Below are 19,180 nucleotides of genomic sequence, written 5' to 3' on the forward strand. Positions count from 1 at the left end.
TATAAAGTGACAATTTTAACTGTTTTGTATTGGTTATCATTTAATCATATTTTATTATCATTTTACTATTATTTGTTACAATAATTAATTTAATTCGTGATATTATTTTGAAATTAATTAATAAAAAATAATTAATATACTCTCAGGACAATATTTTATTACAAATTTTTTAACAAAAACTTTTACGTTTGTCAATTAAATAATACATATTATTTATAATATAATAAAAAATAATATTTAAAATAAAAATAAATCAAATTATAATTCAACCCCAATTATAATTTTAATTATTTAATTAAATAAGAATTTTTTTTATCAAAAAAATTATCATAGTAGTAGTTAATCAATAATAGAGCATTGGTAATAAGTGTGCATATCTTTCACTTTAAGAGAACAGAACAAACATCACACACACACATATATATATATATATATATATATATGGATATGTATGAACTTTAAGTCCAGCAGCAACAAGTTAAATTTATTGAAGTGTGTTAAATATATAATTAAATAATCTGCAACAATGGCTTTGATTAATGGTTGATGGCTAATGAAAAATGGTTAATGTGATATTAATTAGGAAAGATATGCTTTGTTACTCCATATCTGGCCTAGCTAATAACATGCAGTAGCCTAAGCAGAGGACAGATTAATTAAGAACTTAAAACAAAAATTAATTAATTAACAAATTAAAGTGCAAATTTCCTCCCCCTTAATATTTAGCGTGGTTGGTTCTTGACCAATATTTATTGACTATTCCGGGACTTGAATCTTATCCACTTCCCCATATTGTCCTATTCTCTTGTTATTTTACAACAACTTCACAAACCCATATATACATATATATATGTATATGTATAACAAACCCATATGTAACACCTGGCCCGATAATTTGACTCCGGAATAATTTAATATTAAAAAAATAATAAATTAAAGTAATTTTAATTTTAATTTTTTTTGTTAATTTTTGAAGAAATATAAAATTTGAATGAAATTGAAATCGATTTTGAAAAACATGGTAGAACTGTGAATAAAGGAAAGTGTTTTTGAAATAAAAATATGGGGTCAAATTATAAAAAAGAAAAATGCGGGCCTCATGGGACAGCCACATCAACAGCACGGTGAGTTAAGATGCGTCACGTAGCAGACACGCTGGCACGGGTTTCATGCAAGAGTCACGCGAACGATCCGCATGCTTGGACGATCCGAAGGGAACCCTAACCCTAGCCGCCAGAGAGGAGAGAGGAGAGGTAGAAGAGGGGCGGCCAAAAAGCAAATAAGTTACTGAAGAAGGAGATCACAAAAGAGGAACAACTGAGTTGTCGCACCGGGAAACCCTCCACCGGTAGGGTCTTGGTTTTTCATTTTTTCGATCAACAGAGGCCATGTAATCTTATTCTTTTATAAGTTTCCATGCAAAACTGGCTAAAACCGACCAAAAACAGCCAGACTGAGAGAAAGCACCGCCGTGGGCGGCAGAGGCAGCACCGACGTGTCGGAACCCTAAATTGGCTGAAAAAATTTAAAAATGCTTATTTTGATTTTTTAGGGATATTTTGGAATACATAACGTGTATTTTTTATTTTCACAGAAAAATCCAAAAAACCCGAGAACCACCAAGAGGCGCAATAAAAAAGACAATGTTTCAAACACCGATCCGGGGTAAGAATTCCTCACTATTTTCTCCCATTATGGTAAATTAAAGTCTAATAACTGATAATGATGTATTTTATAAAAATAAAAAATTCTTAAAATTAATTACAGGTTACTAGTAAAGCTACAACAAGACTAAGACAAGTCTTAGTCTTGTTGTTTACTTTCTCCTATATTGCCTAAAATGCTTATTGTTGCATCATGTGCTGTAATTTATTAATTTTAATTATTTTCTCGTTAGTAGTTTATCTACCCGGTTTGTCCCTATCTGTTGATTGATTTGCGTATTGTCCATTGTATGACTTACTGTTGATATGTAAATATGAAATATTGGTATAAAATTGTGATTGGTTGATAATATGGATATATGTATGAAAGGCTCATTGGGTACTATAAGAAAGGGTGTACGGACCTGCTACATAGGAAAATTCTACCGTGAATATTATCTCAGTTGAACGGGGCTAAGAAGTCCCATATTGGAAGGGGTTTGGAGGTATAGATACTCTCATACTAGACGGGGTAGTGAGTTGGTGGTATGTTTGGAGCTCATTACTTGATGGGGTATGAGAACGGTCGGTTAATTGATAAATTGGGTATTGGGTCCACGTATAGGGGGTATCCCTATAGACCCCCAGAGGTATTGGTAAACGGGTAAGAAGGTAAGTTTACTATTATTATTTATTTAAATATGTAAGAAAGTGTTATCTTGGTTATTGTCTTCATATATCAGTTTTAGAAACTCATAAAGGTAAGTATGAAAATAACGATTTTTATGTCAAATGAATTTATTTAAAAAGAGATAATGATTATATTGGTTATTTTACTATTTTTACCAATCTTTAGTTTTTCGTATCGATGTTAAGTGTGATATTTTTACTAGACTAGTGTAGCTCATTCTCCTTATTTAACAATTTAATATTAGGAAGACCAAGACCTAGATCCTGAGTAGGAAGAATGATACAAATAAAAGCTTTCTCTCGCATCCCATTAGAGTTGCCCAACGGAGATTAACTCTGTAGGAATTTTAGTTATGTTTTTATTTATTTATTTATTTTGTTATTGAGAACTCCCTAAAAGAGACATTCTCATAACTCTATTAGACATCCTGAATCATTGTGTAAGGAATATAAACCATAAACCCTTAATTACTTTCACTTACATTTTCTGAATTCAATATTTCCATTTCCTTAAGTTTTCAGCCTTTGCAGTTGGTATCAAAGTCACATTCCTCGAAACCATTCCTTATAGAAAGATTTAAATTATTCAAATATAACCCGACAATCAATTTTTTCTCGTGAAATGCATGTACAAATATATGAGAAGAGGAAGGTCGCCACTAAATAGAGCAACCTGGAATGGGTCGCTTTGAGAGGATGTCGAATGACTATTTGAGATGCTGGAGAGATTTATCTCTGCCCAGCAGGTCCAAGAAGAGAGGATGAAGCTGCTTGACCCTCCACCACTATCACAGTATGAGCCACCCCTGCAACGAGAAGATCCAGTGCCACCCCAATACAACCTTACTCCTCCACTGTATCATCTGGCACCGCCACAGTATAATCTGATGCCATCACCGTACAACCAGGAGCCGCCATAGGGCCACCCAGCCCCTCCCCAGCATAATCCAGCCCCTTTTCAACAGGACCCAGTTCTGCCCATGATGGACTCAGCCTATATTGAGAGGTATAAGAGACTTAACTCATCTATCTTTGCAGGGGCATCCACTTTCGAAGAGGCCGAGTACTGGTTAGTAGAGATGAAAAATGCTTTCGCAACTCTTGGAATGATTCCCAAATAGAAAGTTATACTTGCTACCTACATGCTCGTGGGTGAGGCAGGTCGCTGGTGATAGCTGAAGCAGGCCACCCTGTCCATTCCGGTTACTTGTGAATAATTTTTAGTAGTTTTTAATGCAGAGTACCTCCTAGAGCATTTTCGACACTTGAAGAAGATGAAGTTTACACACTTGGTTTAGGGTGAGATGACAGTGTCTGAGTATACTCAAAAATTCCTGAAGTTGGGTCAATATTCTCCTGAGAGCATGATGGACGAAGGTAGAAAGATAAAGAAATTTGAGTGGGATCTCCATCTTGAGATTAGGCAACAACTACTTGTATTCGAGCTCAACACCTACTCAACAATTCTAGCCAAGGCACAGCTAATAGAGAGGAACATTTACATCTTCTGTCCAGCAGTGGGCAATTCCAAACCCCCAGTTCCACACCGCGGACCAACACCTACTACATTGATTCAACATAACAAGAGACCTAGGTCCGCGACTCAACTCCTTTTTAAGTTCTAGCAACATGACGCAGTAGGACACAATAGGACTTACCGACACTGTGGTAAGGATCATGGGGACCAACCATGCTATCGCATCAACAATACATGTCGCATATGTGGAAGTGTTTAACATTACGCACGAGAGTGCCCGCGAAATCAGAATCAGACCATATCTCCAATCCGAGGCAGAACCTACATCTTCACTCAATAGGATGCTGAAGCCAACCCGAACGTAATACATGATACATACATTATCTGTAATCACCTTGCACATATTTTAATTGATATTAGTGCTTCACATTCTTTTGGTTCATATGCCTTTACAAAAAATTTAAAGGTGTTATTTGAAAATCTTGATTCTATGCTGCTTGTGTCTACTATTGAGAATAAGACACTACAATGGAATATCATATACAAAGCTTGTATCATAAAAATAGCAGATAGAAAATTGAGTGTAAAGTTGATAGCACTAGACACATGAGATTTTGATGTAATTCTCGGGATGAATTGGTTAATGGTATATTACGCCACCGTATATTACTTTCATAAAAAGCTTGTATTTAATATTTCTAACGAAGAGTCCTTCACAAATTAATAAAAATTTTAGACGTTATTCCCTCATGGTAACTGCATTGTTTATATGACGCTTTAACTCAGTTGTTCTTTTCTACATTAGGCAAACTTAAGAAAGAAATTTGCATTCAAGAGATTCTTGTGGTTCGAGAATTTTTGGATATATGCCCTAATGAACTATCTGAACTGCCGGTGGATAGGAAAATTGAATTTACCATAGATTTTCAGCCTGATACCTAATCCATTTCAGTTACCCCTTATGGTATGAGTCATTTTGAAATGGAAAAACTATGAAAACAGATCAAAGAATTGCAGGATAATGAGCTTATTCTACACACTATATCACCTTAGGGTGTTGGAGTCACGTTTGTAAGAAAAGAGGATGGGTCCTTGAAGTTATGTATTAACTACAAGGGATTGAACATGATCACAATCAATAACAAGTACCCCCTCCCCAGGATTATGATCTTCTAGATCAGTTATAGGGTGTTTAGGTTTTTTTCCAAGATTGACTTGCGTTCGGGTTACCATCAGGTAAAAATTAGGACAAATTGACATCCGTAAGACGACTTTCAGAACCCAGTACGAGTACTATGAGTTTTTGGTCATGCCATTTGTGTTAATCAATGTACCAGCCATTTTTATGGACTTGATGATTAGGGTTTTTAGGCAGTTTTTGGATCAGTTCGTCATAGTATATATTGATGTCATCTTGGTCTATTCAAAGAGCAGAGAGGAACATGTTTAACATCTAACTCAAGTTTTACAGGTTCTCAGGAAAAAGAAGATTTATACAAAACTGAGCAAGTGTGGGCTTTGGCTTGAGCAGACTACCTTCCTATGGCATATAATATCAAAGAATGGGGTGTTAGTGAATCTCGAGAAGGTTGAGGTAATAATGGGTTGGGAGAAATTGACTTCAGTTAAAGAGATTCGTAACTTTTTGATGATGACATATTATATCTAGATTTGTGGAAGAATTTTCGAGCCTAGCCGCCCCTTTGACCCGATTTACAAATAAGAACATCAAGTTTGAGTGGAATGATGACTGTGAAAGGAGCTTTACAGAATTCAAGAAGTGGTTGACTACCGCGCCAGTTTTAGCTCTGCCGAGTGGGACAAGTGAATGCACAATGTACAGTAATGTCTCCTACCTAAGGTTGGGTTATGTTCTGATGCAGTACAAAAAAGTAATAGTTTATGGGTTCAGACAGTTAAAATGTCATGAAAAGAATTACCATACTCACAACTTGGAACTTGCCGCTATTATCCACGCCTTGAAACCCTGGTGCCACTACTTATATGGATAAACTTTTGAGATTTATACAGACCATAGGAGCTTAAAGCATATATTCACCCAGAAGGATCTCAACATGCATCAAAGGCGTTGGATGAAGCTCCTCAAGGATTATAATTGTAAGATCATGTATCAGTCAGGCAAGGGCAATGTGGTAGCCGACGTGCTCAATAGGAAAAATGTAAATATGTTGGCTCGTATAATAGTTTTTGAATGCAGGGTAATAAGGGCTGCATAACAGATACAACTTCAGGATTTGAAAAGGGCCACATGTTTGACCCATCTAGTTGTTCGATCCGAACTGATTTAGAAAATAAAAGAAGTCCAACTGACTGATTCCACTCTAATAGCTCTTAAAAAGGATATAGAACACAGTGCAAATCCAGAATTCTGAGTTTCTGCCGATGGGTTGCTAAGGTTTTAGGACATTGTGTATGTTCCAAATGACAATGAACTAAAAAGGGATATTATAACAGATGCTCACAGTTCAAAGTTTACTATGCATATCAGAAGTACTAAGATGTACTAAAGCATGCAACCCTGATTCTGGTGGAGCGGAATGAAAAGAAAAATTGTCGATTTTGTCTCCAAGTGCCTTGTATATTAGTATATTAAGACAGAGCATCAATACCTAGGTAGATTACTTCAACCATTACTAATACTGGAGTGGAAATGATAACATATCACATTACCAATAACAGAGTTGCCTAAGACATGCTCGGGGCATGATGCAATCTGGATAATTGTTGACCGGCTCACCAAGTTCTCTTACTTCTTGGCCATCAGGATGACCAATCCCTTAAACAAGTTAGCAAGGATCTATATCTGGGAGATAGTCAAGCTACATGGAGTTTCGGTGATAGTAGTATCAGACAAGGACTCCAAGTTCACCTCTCGATTTTGGTCAAGTTTTCAACAAACAATGGGAACGAAATTGTCTCTTAGCACAGTTTTCCACCCTCAAACAAATGGACAATCAGAACGAACCATTCACACACTAAAGGATATGCTTAGGGCCTGTGTTATAGATTTCAGAGGGCATTGGGACGATCACCTACCCCTGATAGAGTTCGCCTACAATAACAGTTATCAAACAAGTATCAACATAGCTTCGTATGAGGCATTGTATGGCGGACCTTGTAGATCACCGATCTGTTGGAAAAATGTGAGTGATAGGAAATTGATTGACCCAAACCTTGTAAATGAGATCACAACAAAGATAACTAAAATCAGAAAAAATATCCAAATAGCCCAGAGTAGGTAGAAGAGTTATGCGGACACCCGAATGAGAGATTTGGAATTTAAAAAGGATAATCGAGTATTTTTTAAAGTCACCTCCTTTAAGGGTATCAACAGATTTGGAAAGAGGAAAAAGTTAAACTCCTAGTTCATCATACCGTTTGAGATCTTGGACATAGTTGATATATTCACTGACAGATTAACACTACCTCCAGTGCTATCAAAAATCCATAATATATTTCATGTGTCTATGCTACGCAAGTAACCCAGATCCTTCGCATATCTTGTCTCATGAGCCACTTCCACTCCAAGAAGATCTATCCTATGAGGAGGTACCGATAGATTTTTTGGACCGGAAGAGCAGAGTACTTCGCAACAGAAAAATTTTATTCGTCAAGGTTTTATGACATAATCACTCGAAGGACGAGATCACTTAGGAGATACAATAAGACTTCAAGACCCAGTACCCTCAATTATTTGACTAGTGAGAGAGCAACAAATTTGAGGGAGCAAATGTTTTCTTAAGGAGGTAAGAGTTATAACACCCGGGCATGATAATTTGGCCTAATATAATTTATATTAACGAAATAATAAATTAAAGTAATTTAATTTTTAATTATTTGTTAATTTTTGAAGAAATATGGATTTTGGATGAAATTGATATCGATTTTGGAAAACGGGGTGAAACTGAATAAAGAGAGGTGTTTTTGAAAGAAAAATTGAAAACAATGGGTCAAATCATAAAAAAGAGAAATGTGGGCCACGTGGGACGACCATGTCAACAGCACGACAAATTAGAACGCACCGCGTAGAAGACACGTTGGCACGGGTTCCATGCAGGAGCCACGCAGGCGATTCGCTTGCTTGGGTGATCCAATGGCTCGTGCTTACTCCCGCACACATGAACGGTCTGTATTGATTTCCTAGATAAACATGATCAGACGGCCCACGTATCTTCGATCAAACAATTCAGATTAATTTTTCAAATAAGAGTGATCAAACGGCTGAGGAGACGTCACATATCCTCAAACGGGCAGCTCATATTTAATGAAGAGGAGTATTTAAACTCCTATTCACAGGGAACCCTAACCCTAGCTGCAGAGAGGAGATCGAAGAGGAAGAAGATGGGTGATCGAAAAGCGAACCAGTCGCTGGAGAAGAAAACCGGCCACTTTCGCCGCTGCACCAGAGCCAGACGCTGAAAAGGTAAATTTTTTTTTCTTTCACTCAAAATTGGATTTCACACCTCCCCACACTCATATCAGAGCCAAAAAGCCAAAGGGTGAGCCAAAAATTATGAGTGGAGCTTGGCCGAGCCGCCGCGACTGCAATCTGAAAACCCCTCTGATGAGCCCCTTCCCAGTTCCTGTTCCCTTCGATTTATTGACCAATGTGTTCCTCATGTTTTTATGGTATAGGTTAGCCGAAGAGAAACCCCAACCGCAAGAGAAGAACGACAAAGCCGCCGCATTGAGAAACCCCTCCATCGGTATGATCTCAATTTTCCCCTTTTTCAGTCGATAGATGCCCCTAACCTTGTTCTTTTGCAAGTTTCCATGTAAAACCGGCCAAAACCAGTTAAAATCGACCGAAAACGACCAGGTCAAGAGGAAGCACCGCTGTGGGTGACAGAGCCGGTGCCAGAGTATGGCGGCAGCGTCGTGCTAGAACCCTAAATCGACTGAAAAAATTTAAAATACTTATTTTGACCTTTTTGGAGTTTTTTAGAATATGTTACATGTGTTTTTAATTTCTGTAGAAAAAATTTAGGAAACCCAAGAACCGCCAAGAGGCATAGTGAAAAAGATGGTATTTTGAACACTGATCCGGAGTAAGAATCCCTCACCCTTTTCTCCTATTATGGTAAATTGAAATCTAAAAACTCATAATGATGTATTTTATAAAAATTAGAAAATTCTAAAAATTAATTACAAATTACTAGTGGAGTTGGAACCGATCAGTGTATAATTGTCCTAACTTTATTGTTTATTTTCTTCTATAAAACCTAAAATGCTTACTGTTGCATCATGTGCTATAATTTATTAGTTTTAATTGCTTTCTCGTTATTAGTTTATCTACCCATTTTGTCTATATCTGTTGATTGATTTGTGTATTTTTTATTGCATGACTTACTATTGATATGTAAATATAAAATATTGGTATGGAATTGTGATTGGTTGATAATGTAGATGTAACGGCCCCGAAAATTTAAATGAAGATGTATGTATTAAAAATTTTAAATGTGGAAACGAAATAAAAATTCTGATTAACATCCCTTACACAATAACCATAAAGGTATTCAACGTATGAAAGAATAAGCTAATTAAAAGAAATACTCGAAATAAAAACTATTAATAGAACTATAAGATCTTTAGGCGTCTAACTCGCCGTCTTCCTGCGGAATGGGTTTGGAAACCACGTCTTCCTGATCTGAAATGGTTAAGTAAGGAATGAGCTATACTAGCCCAGTAAAGACATCACACTATCTCACTGCCACAGAAGTAAAGGTTGGTAGAAAACAAAAACGACAAATGGAGCATAATTTATAAGAAACTCATTTATTAATAATAAAAACCTTTATTGTCCACTTACCTTGGGTGCGACGGCTTCTCCGGCGCGAGTCGCGATTTGATATTTTGCTTCGGTCAATCTGTAGAAAAAAGGACGATGATCACAGTGGTGTAAAAATTACATCGAACGGGAATCGGAAAGGGCCTCATCGGAGGCAAAAACTGAGGGAAGCCGCAGCGGCGCCGCTGGACTTCGGCGGTATTTTTCGGCCGATTGGCCGGTGGTTTGACTCTGATTTGGCCATAGGCGAATTCAGCATCGAAAAACGAGCCAATGAGAGAAAATTTATCTCGTTTGGCAGTCAAAAAACCCTCCAGTGCGGCGACGGGTGGCGGCGATCGACTCCTCCAGTGACTGGCTCTTCATCTCCGGCGAGGGTACTGACGGCTAGGGTTTGGGGTCGGGTGTGGGTGAGATTATTTATAACCTTCTCCTTTTAATCTCACCCGTCCATCACAATTTAATATGGACCGTCCGTGCGTGATTCAATTTGGGCTGTCTGCACGCGTGAAATCTGGGCCGTTCGATCACGTGCACGCGGATCGCCCACGTGGCTCCGTCCCGCATGGCCTCTCGTGTAACGCCTGAAAAATTTGGAAAAATTTATTATTTTATTATTAAATATTTTTATTAAGTTTAAAAAAAAAGCGCCACGTCAGCAGCCACGTCAGCAGTCCTGGCCAACCAGGACCTGCCACGTGGCAAAACCACGTCGACCGGGGACGGGCCACGTTGGCGATCCGCGTACGCGCGATCGGACGGCTTAGATCAAGCGTGCGCACGGACGACCCAGATGCAATCGCACGGACGGCCCAGATTCAATCAAAAATGGACGGTCCAGATTAAATCAAAATAGACGGCTGAGATCAAAAGGTAAAAGGGTATAATAGAACCCCAACACCTAACCACAAAAACCCTAGCCGCCTGCCCTTGCCGGAGAAGATGAACCAGACACCGGAGAAGCCGGCCGCCGCCACCCGCCGTCGCACCGGGGAGATTTTCGACCGCCGATCGAGGTAAATTTCATATCCCCGACTCATTTTTCCACGCTGATTTCCCCTGTGGCTAAATCGGAGCCAAAATCCCGGCCAAACGGCTGGAAAACACGACCGAAACCCAGCGGCGCCGCCGCGCCCCTCCTCATTTTTTACCTCCGATGAGGCCCTTCCCGGCCTCCATTTGATGCAATTTTTATATCACCGTGATCACCATTCTTTTCTCTACAGGTTGCTCGGAGCCGAATCATCAAAACACGAACCCCACCGGAGAGCCGCCGCACCCGAGAGCACCGCTGCCGGTAAACTTCGGTTTTCCGTAATTTTTTGGCCCCCTGAGGGCCCTAGGGTTGTTTTATCGCAAGGACCGATGCAAGTGTGGCCAAATTCGGCTGGAAACGGCTGGAAATGGCCAAACCGAGGTGAATCGCCGCCGCAAGCGGCAGTGCCGTCGCCGGAGCACGGCAGAGCCGCCGTGCCAGAATTGCGATTTTGGCCAAAAAGGGGCTCTGGGCCTAATTTGGGATTTTTTGGAACACGTGCAGGTACCAGTAGTGCGTTTCAGTTCCCTAGAAAAAATTCAGGGAAAATTAGGGATAGCCTGTAGGCGCACTGTGAAGCCGTGTTCGGACCTCGAAACGAGTAAGGACCCCTCGCCCTATTTCCTATCACGGTATTAAAGTTCAGAAATGATAAAACGGTATTTCTTGAATCAACGAATGTGTGAAATTGCTTAAGGTCGCTAATGGAGTCCGAGTCTAGTGTGTTTGTCGGTTAACTGTATTTGGCATATTTTACAGTTTTAAATGCAGTATGAGGTCTGATGTTTTCATTTCATTGTTTCGCGTGCATATTTTACTGTTTTATTGATTATGGGTTGAATGACTGAGAAACCGATGCTGTATGTTTTCTTGTTTGACATAAAATTACTGTTTGCTTGTTTGTATGTAAATTGATGATGCTGACTGAGGAAAAGGAGAATGAAAGATTATGTAAATTGATAATTGTATAATGTGGTCAGCCTGACTAGATATCCTGGGAGATGGTGGACTGACCGGGTCCGTAGGGAACCCTACCGGGATTGTAGTCTCTCATACCGGACGGGGTATGGAGACCTTATGTGTTTTAACGCTCATACCAGACGGGGTATAGAGACGACCCGTTTCACCCTCATACCGAACGGGGTAATGAGGTCTATAGTTTTGGCGCCCATACCGGACGGGGTATGGGGACGGCCCTGTAATCTGATTTTAAGTGTTAAGGGTTAACGGATAGCGGGACCACTATGGATCCTCATAGATACTAGTGGGCTGGTAAATGAGGAAAATATGTTGTGTAATGATTGAATTACAAAAGGCGTGATGAGTATTATATTATACAGTTTATATGATTTCATGATGATGATAATGTTATTGCTTTCGTATATTGTCTTATGAATTTCACCGAGGTAAATAGATGGTAAAGGATTTATTATGGATAAAAGGATTTGTTGTAAATTATGCTCCATTGGTCTTTTTGTATTTTCTACCCACCTTTACCTCCGTGACTGTGAGATATCGTGATGTCTTTACTGGGCTAGTGTAGCTCATTCCTTATTTAATCATTTCAGATCAGGAAGACATTGTTCCCGAGCCCGTTCCGCAGGAGGACGACGAAGCGGATGCCTAAAGACTCCATAGTCATATTCATAGCTTTTACTTTCGAGTTTCTCCTTTAGTTAGTTTGATCTTTTATATTTTGTGAGCACGTTTTTGGTTTTAGTGTAAGGGATGTTAATCGAATTTTTGACTTCGCTTCCGCATTTGATATTTCCAATACACATATTTCATTTTAAATTTCCGGGGCCTTTACATCTCGCGTCAGCTTCCTTGCCACGCGGCATGTTCTGGTTGGCTAGAGCTGCTGACTGGGCTACTGACGTGGCACAACTTTCTTAAATTGTCTTTTGACCCCCGATTTTTGATTTTCTTTTCAAAAACACCCCCATAATTCACATTTTCACCATTTTTCCCAAAATCAATTTCAATTAAATCCCAAAAATAATTTTATCCTATTTTATCATTATTATTATTTTTATTTTTGTTAAATTAAATTAAAATCTTATAAATTAAATATTAAAAAATTAAACTAAAATTCTAATATAAATTAAAATAAATTAAAAAATAAAAATAATAAAAATTTGGGTGTTACAACTCTCCCCCCTTTAAAGAAATTTAGTTCCCCAAATTTGCCTCTTACTCTTGGTCGAATAAATGGGGATACTGGGCTCTAAAATCTGATTTTAGCTCCCAGGTAGCCTCCCTTGGCGTGTGGTTCTGCCACACGACCTTTACAAATGATATTTCCCGGTTGCGGAGTATCCTGCTCTTTCGGTCCGTGATACCGACTGATACTTCTTCATAAGATAAGTCCTCTTGGAGTGGAAGCAGTTCATGAGCTAAGACATGATAGGGGTCCGGGTTGTACTTATGTAACATGGATATGTGGAACACATTGTGGACATTGGAGAGTTCTGGAGGCAGTGCTAGTCTGTAGGCAGTAGTACCAATCCTGTCTAAGATTTCAAAAGGTTCAATAAATCGGGGGTTCAATTTTTTTCTCCTGTCGAACCTACTAATTCCCTTGAAAGGAGTGACCTTAAGGAACACCCGGTCACCTTTCTCAAATGCTAGATCTCTCATTCGGGTGTCCGCATAACTCTTTTGTCTGCTCTGAGCCGTCTGAATGTTCTTTCTGATTTTAACTATTTTAGACGTGGTCTCCTCTACCAACTCTAGGCCGAACAATCTTCTATCGCCCCCTTCTTCCCAACAAATCGGTGATCTGCACAAGCACCATATAACGCCTCATATGGAGCCATGCCGATGCTTGCTTGGTAGCTGTTGTTGTAGGCAAACTCTATCAGGGGTAGATGGTCGTCCCAATGACCCCCGGAGTCAAGGACACATTCTCGGAGCATATCCTCAAGTGTACGAATTGTCCTTTCTGATTGTCCATCAGTTTGAGAATGGAAGGCAGTACTGAGAGACAGCTTTCTTCCCATAGCTTGCTGAAAGCTACTCCAAAACTGAGAAGTGAACCTGGGGTCCCTGTCGGATACCACTGTTACTGGAACTGCGTGCAATCTGACTATTTTTCGGATATACATTCTTGCCAACTGTCCAAGTGGTCGGTCATTCTGATGGCCAAGAAGTGGGAAGATTTGGTAAATCGGTCAATGATTACCCAGATGGCGTCATGTCCTGAACGTGCCTTGAGTAATCCCGTTACGAAGTCCATGGTGATGTGTTCCCACTTCTACTCCGGAATCGGTAACGGCTGAAGTAGCCCATCTGGGCGCTGATGCTCTGCCTTGACCTGTTGACATACCAAGCACTTGGATATAAAGTCGGCTATGTCTCTCTTCATCCCATTCCACCAAAACCGGGGCCATATGCCTTGGTACATTTTGGTGCTTCCTGGATGCATGACAAACTTCGAGCTATGGGACTCTGTCATGATGTCTCTCTTTAACTCACTGTCATCTGGGACACACACCCTGTCTTGGAAACGGAGTAATCCATCGGCAGAGATTCGGAATTCTAAGCTCACTCCCTGTTCTGCATCCTTCTTGTGGGCTACCAGGGCGGGGTCGACTGACTGGGCTTTCCTTATTCTCTAGATTAACTCGGGCTGGACTGTCAGGCGGCCCAAACATGTGACTCTCCTCAAGTCCTGAAGTCGAATCTGTTGTGTGGTCCTAATTTGCCTGCATTCTGAAACCATCAAATGGGCTAAGATACCTGCATTTTTCCTGCTGAGAGCATCTGCTACCACGTTGTCCTTACCTGGATGGTATAAGATATCACAATCATAGTCTTTAAGGAGTTCCATCCACCTTCTCTGATGCATGTTGAGATCCTTCTGAGTGAATATGTGTTTCAAACTCTTATGATCGGTATATATATGAAAGGACTCTCTGTATAAGTAGTGGCGCCAAGTTTTCAAGACGTGTATGACTGCGGCAAACTCCAAGTCATGGGTGGGATAATTCTTCTCATGATTCTTTAACTGCTTGGACCCATATGCTATGACCTTTCCATGCTGCATCAGGACACAATCCAGGCCTAAATAGGAGGCATCACTATAAACTGTATATCCCCCCGATCCACTCGGTAAAACCAGTACGGGTGCAGTAGTCAGCCACTTCTTTAATTCTGAAAAACTTCTTTCGCAGTCCCCATTCCACTCAAATTTAGCATTCTTCTTTGTGAGTCGGGTTAGAGGAGCTGCTAGGCTGGAGAACCTTCAACAAACCTGCGGTAATAACCTGCCATCCCTAGGAAACTCCGGATTTCCTTAACTGATGTCAACTTCTCCCAGCCAAGTACTGCTTCAACCTTTTCGGGATTCACTTATACTCATTCCTTCGATATGATGTGTCCTAGGAAGGAGGTATGCTCAAGCCAGAATCCACACTTACTTAACTTTGCATATAACTTCTTGTTTCTGAGGACCTGCAAAACTTGGGCAAGATGGTGAGCATGTTCTTCTCTGCTTTTTGAGTAGACTAAGATGTCATTGATGAACACGATAACAAATTGATCAAAGAACTCTCTGAAGACTCTATTCATCAGATCCATAAATATTGCCGGAGCGTTGGTTAGCCCAAATGGCATGATCAGGAACTCATAGTGTCCGTACCTGGTTCGAAAGGCCGTCTTGGGGTTTTCTTCTATTCTTATCTTCATCTGATGGTAGCCTGATCGCAGGTCTATTTTAGAGAAGACGTGTGCACCCTGCAGCTGATCGAAGAGGTCATCAATTTTGGGAAGGGGATATTTGTTCTTGATCGTAACATTGTTCAATCCTTTGTAATCAATACACAGTCTCAACATTCCATCTCCCTTCCTTACAAAAGTGACTCTAGCACCCCAAGGGGACACATTGTGTCTAATAAAACCACTGTCTTGCAATTCAGTGATCTGTTTCCTCAGCTCTTCCATCCCAATGCGACTCATGCAGTAAGGAGCAACCGAAATGGGCTGGGTGCCTGGCTGTAAGTCTATAGTGAACTCGACTTCCCTGTCCACTGGCAGTCCAGGTAGTTCGTCTGAAAACACATCTGAAAAGTCTCGGACTACTGAAATCTCTTGGATACAAATTTTCTTGTTGGGCTTGGCTAGTTAGAGAAAATAGCAAGATTAAGGTACTAAAAAATTAAGAAAACTTACCATCAAGGAATAAGTACTAAATGATTTTATTAATTTGTAAATAGCTCCTCATTAGGAAGATTAAATACAACCTTCTTGTTAAAGCGATCTATGGTGGCGTGATGCGCCGCTAATTAATCCATTCCTAATATTACATCAAAATCCCTCGTATCTAACCCTATCAGGTCTACACTCAGTTTCTTATTTGCTATCTCCACGGTACAAACCCTGTAGATAACTTCTCCTAATAGTGTTTCACCCCCAGCAGTAGACACAAACAACAATGAATCAAGTTTATCAGGTGATACATTAAGTTTGGAAGAAAAACATGTGAAATAAATGAATGTGATGCACCAGTGTCAAATAAAACATGAGCAATATGGTCACAGATAGTGTACATACCCTGTACCACGTCCGGGTCGGCGTCGGCATCCTGCTGGGTAAGGTTGTAAACCCTGCCCTTAAAAGGAGGTCTTCTTTGGTTCTGGTTCCTCGGGCACTCTCTAGCATAGTGCTGGGCACTACCACATATGCGACAGGTGTTGTTGAGGTAGTAGCATGGTCGGTCCCCGCGATCTCTGCCACAGTGCTCGCAGATCTTTCCACGTACTGCTCCTGGAGCCTGAGGAGGGGCCTGGATCACTGGTCTGGGCCTCTTATTTGGTTGGACCGGTGCAGTAGGTGCTGGTTTGCGGGGTGGAGCCGAGGGTCGGTGACTCCCTGTTGACTAAGGACGGGCATTGAACCTCCTCTCCATAATCTGTGCCTTTACTAGAACAGCTGAGTATGTCTTGAGCTCCAGTACTAATAAGTATTGCTTGATCTCTGGGCGGAGGCCCCACTGGAATCTCCTAGCCTTCCTGCTATCATCCATCAATGTCTCTAGGGAGTATCGGCCCAGCTCTAGGAACTTACGAGCATATTCTGATATCGTCATTTTTTCCTGGACCAGCTGAACAAACTATATCTCCTTCAGGTGTCGGATGTGCTCAGGGAGATACTCCGCATGGAAGGCCGCTAAGAACTGCTCCCAAGTGGCTGGTATAGGCAGGGTGGCCTGCTTGAGCATCCACCAGTGACCTGCTTCCCTTACCAGCATGTAGGAAGCAAGGGCAGCTCTCTGCTTATGAACCACTCCCAAGGTCTTGAAGGCTCTCTCAGTCTCCGCCAACCAGTACTGGACATCTTCGAAAGAGGATCCCCCTGCAAAAGTGGAAGGGTTCAGCTTCCTGTACCTCTCTATGTAGCCTGGGTCGATCAAGGAAGGAGCTGAGTCTCGTGAAAGAGGGACTGGGCCCGGCTGAGGATAGACTGGGGGGCCCCGTGGTGGCACCTGCTGAAATGGTGGGGGCACCGGATTGTACTGTGGCGGTGCCGGGCAGTACGGTGGCTGGGGCACCGGTTCATACTGCGGCGGTGGTCCCGGGTGGTACTGTGGTGGAGCAGGCTCGTGCCGGGGTGGCTCGGGATCTGCTTGCTGTAGCGGTGGCTCAACCCGTGGTAGTGGGGGAGGTTCGGGTAACTCCCTTCTCTCCTCTCGACCTTGCTGGGTGGCCATTATCCTTTCCAGCATCTCAAATATTGTGTCCACATCTTCCTAAAGCAAATCATCCCGGGCTGTTCGATTTAGTGGGGGTCTTCCTCTCCTCATTTTTTTGCACCTGCATTTCACAAGGAAGAGTTGAGTAACGATTTATCGGTGAGTATTTCTCTAAGCATTATTGTGTAAGGGATGAGTCCGAGGAACGCGGCTCTGATACCAACTGTAATGGCCCCGGAAATTTAAATGAAGATGTATATATTAAAAATTTTAAATGCGGAAGCAAAATAAAAATTCTGATTAACATCCCTTACACAATAACCATAAACGTATTCAACATATGAAAGAATAAGCTAATTAAAAGAAATACTCGAAATAAAAACTATAAATAGAACTATAAAATCTTTAGACGTCTAACTCGTCGTCTTCCTGCAGAACGGGCTCAGAAACCATGTCTTTCTGATCTGAAATGGTTAAGTAAGGAATGAGTTACACTAGCCCAGTAAAGACATCACACTATCTCACTGCCACAGAAGTAAAGGTCGGTAGAAAATAAAAACGATCAATAGAGCATAATTTATAACAAACTCATTTATTAATGATAAAAACCTTTACTGTCCACTTACCTCGGTGAGATTTGTGAAAATAACATATGAAAACAATAACATTATAACCATCCTAAAATCATATACACTTTGTAACATAACATATGTTATACTTTTGCACTTCAATAATCAGACAACAAATTTTCTCTTTTACCAGCCTACTAGTATCCATGGGGATCCATAAGGGGTCTCTGCTATACGTGAACCATTAACATTAATAACCTGATCCCAGGGCCGTCCCCATACCCCGTCTGGTATGGGCGCCAAAACCACAAACCTCAATACCCCGTCCGGTATGAGGGTGAAACGGGTCGTCCCCATACCCCGTCCGGTATGGGTGCCAAAATGTATAAGGTCTCCATACCCCGTCCGATATGAGAGACTACGTTCCCGGTAGGGTTTCCTATGGACTCGGTCCGTCCACCATCTCCCAGGATATCTAGTGAGACTGTAGACATTATCCATTATCAATTCACATACCTTTTTACCATTTTTCTTAATCTCAATTATCCAATCAAATACAAATATGTAAACCAGTAATGGACACCAAACAAGGCAACACAACATCGGGTTCACAATAATTCAAAGTATAATAAATGAAACCGTGATTCATGTATACGAGATCATAGAATAAACACATCAGGCACCATACTGCATTCAAAACTGCAAAATAAATCAAACAACACCTGACCGAAAATATATCAGATTCGGGCTTCATTGGCAACCTTAATCAATTATACATATCTATTAAGTCATAAAATACCGTTTTATAATTTATTAGGCTTTAATGTCGTGATAGGAAATAGGGTGAGAGATCCTTACTTGTTTCGGGGTCTGAAATCAGTTCTACAATGCGCATACGGACTATCCCTAAATTCCCTGAATTTTTCTCGGGAAACTGAAACGCACTACCGGTACCTGCACGTGTCCCAAAAAACTCCAAATCAGACCCAGGGCTCCTTTTTGGCCAATATCAAAATTCTGGCACGGTGGCTCCGCCGTGCTCCGGCGACGGCACCGCCGCCCGCGGCGGCGATCCGTCTTGGGTTGGCCGTTTTTGGCCAAATTCGGCCAAACTTGCATTGGTTCCTGTGATAAAACAACCCTAGGGCCCTTGGTGGGCCAAAAAATCACGAAAAATTGAGACTTACCGACGGTGAAGCTCTCGGGTGCGAGGCTTCTCCTGCGCGAGTCGCGATTTGATGTTTTTCTCCTGTCAACCTTTAGAG

The sequence above is a fragment of the Carica papaya genome, chromosome 5 (assembly GCF_054855325.1).
Source record: "Carica papaya isolate Zhongbai chromosome 5, ASM5485532v1, whole genome shotgun sequence".
NCBI classification, from domain to species: domain Eukaryota; kingdom Viridiplantae; phylum Streptophyta; class Magnoliopsida; order Brassicales; family Caricaceae; genus Carica; species Carica papaya.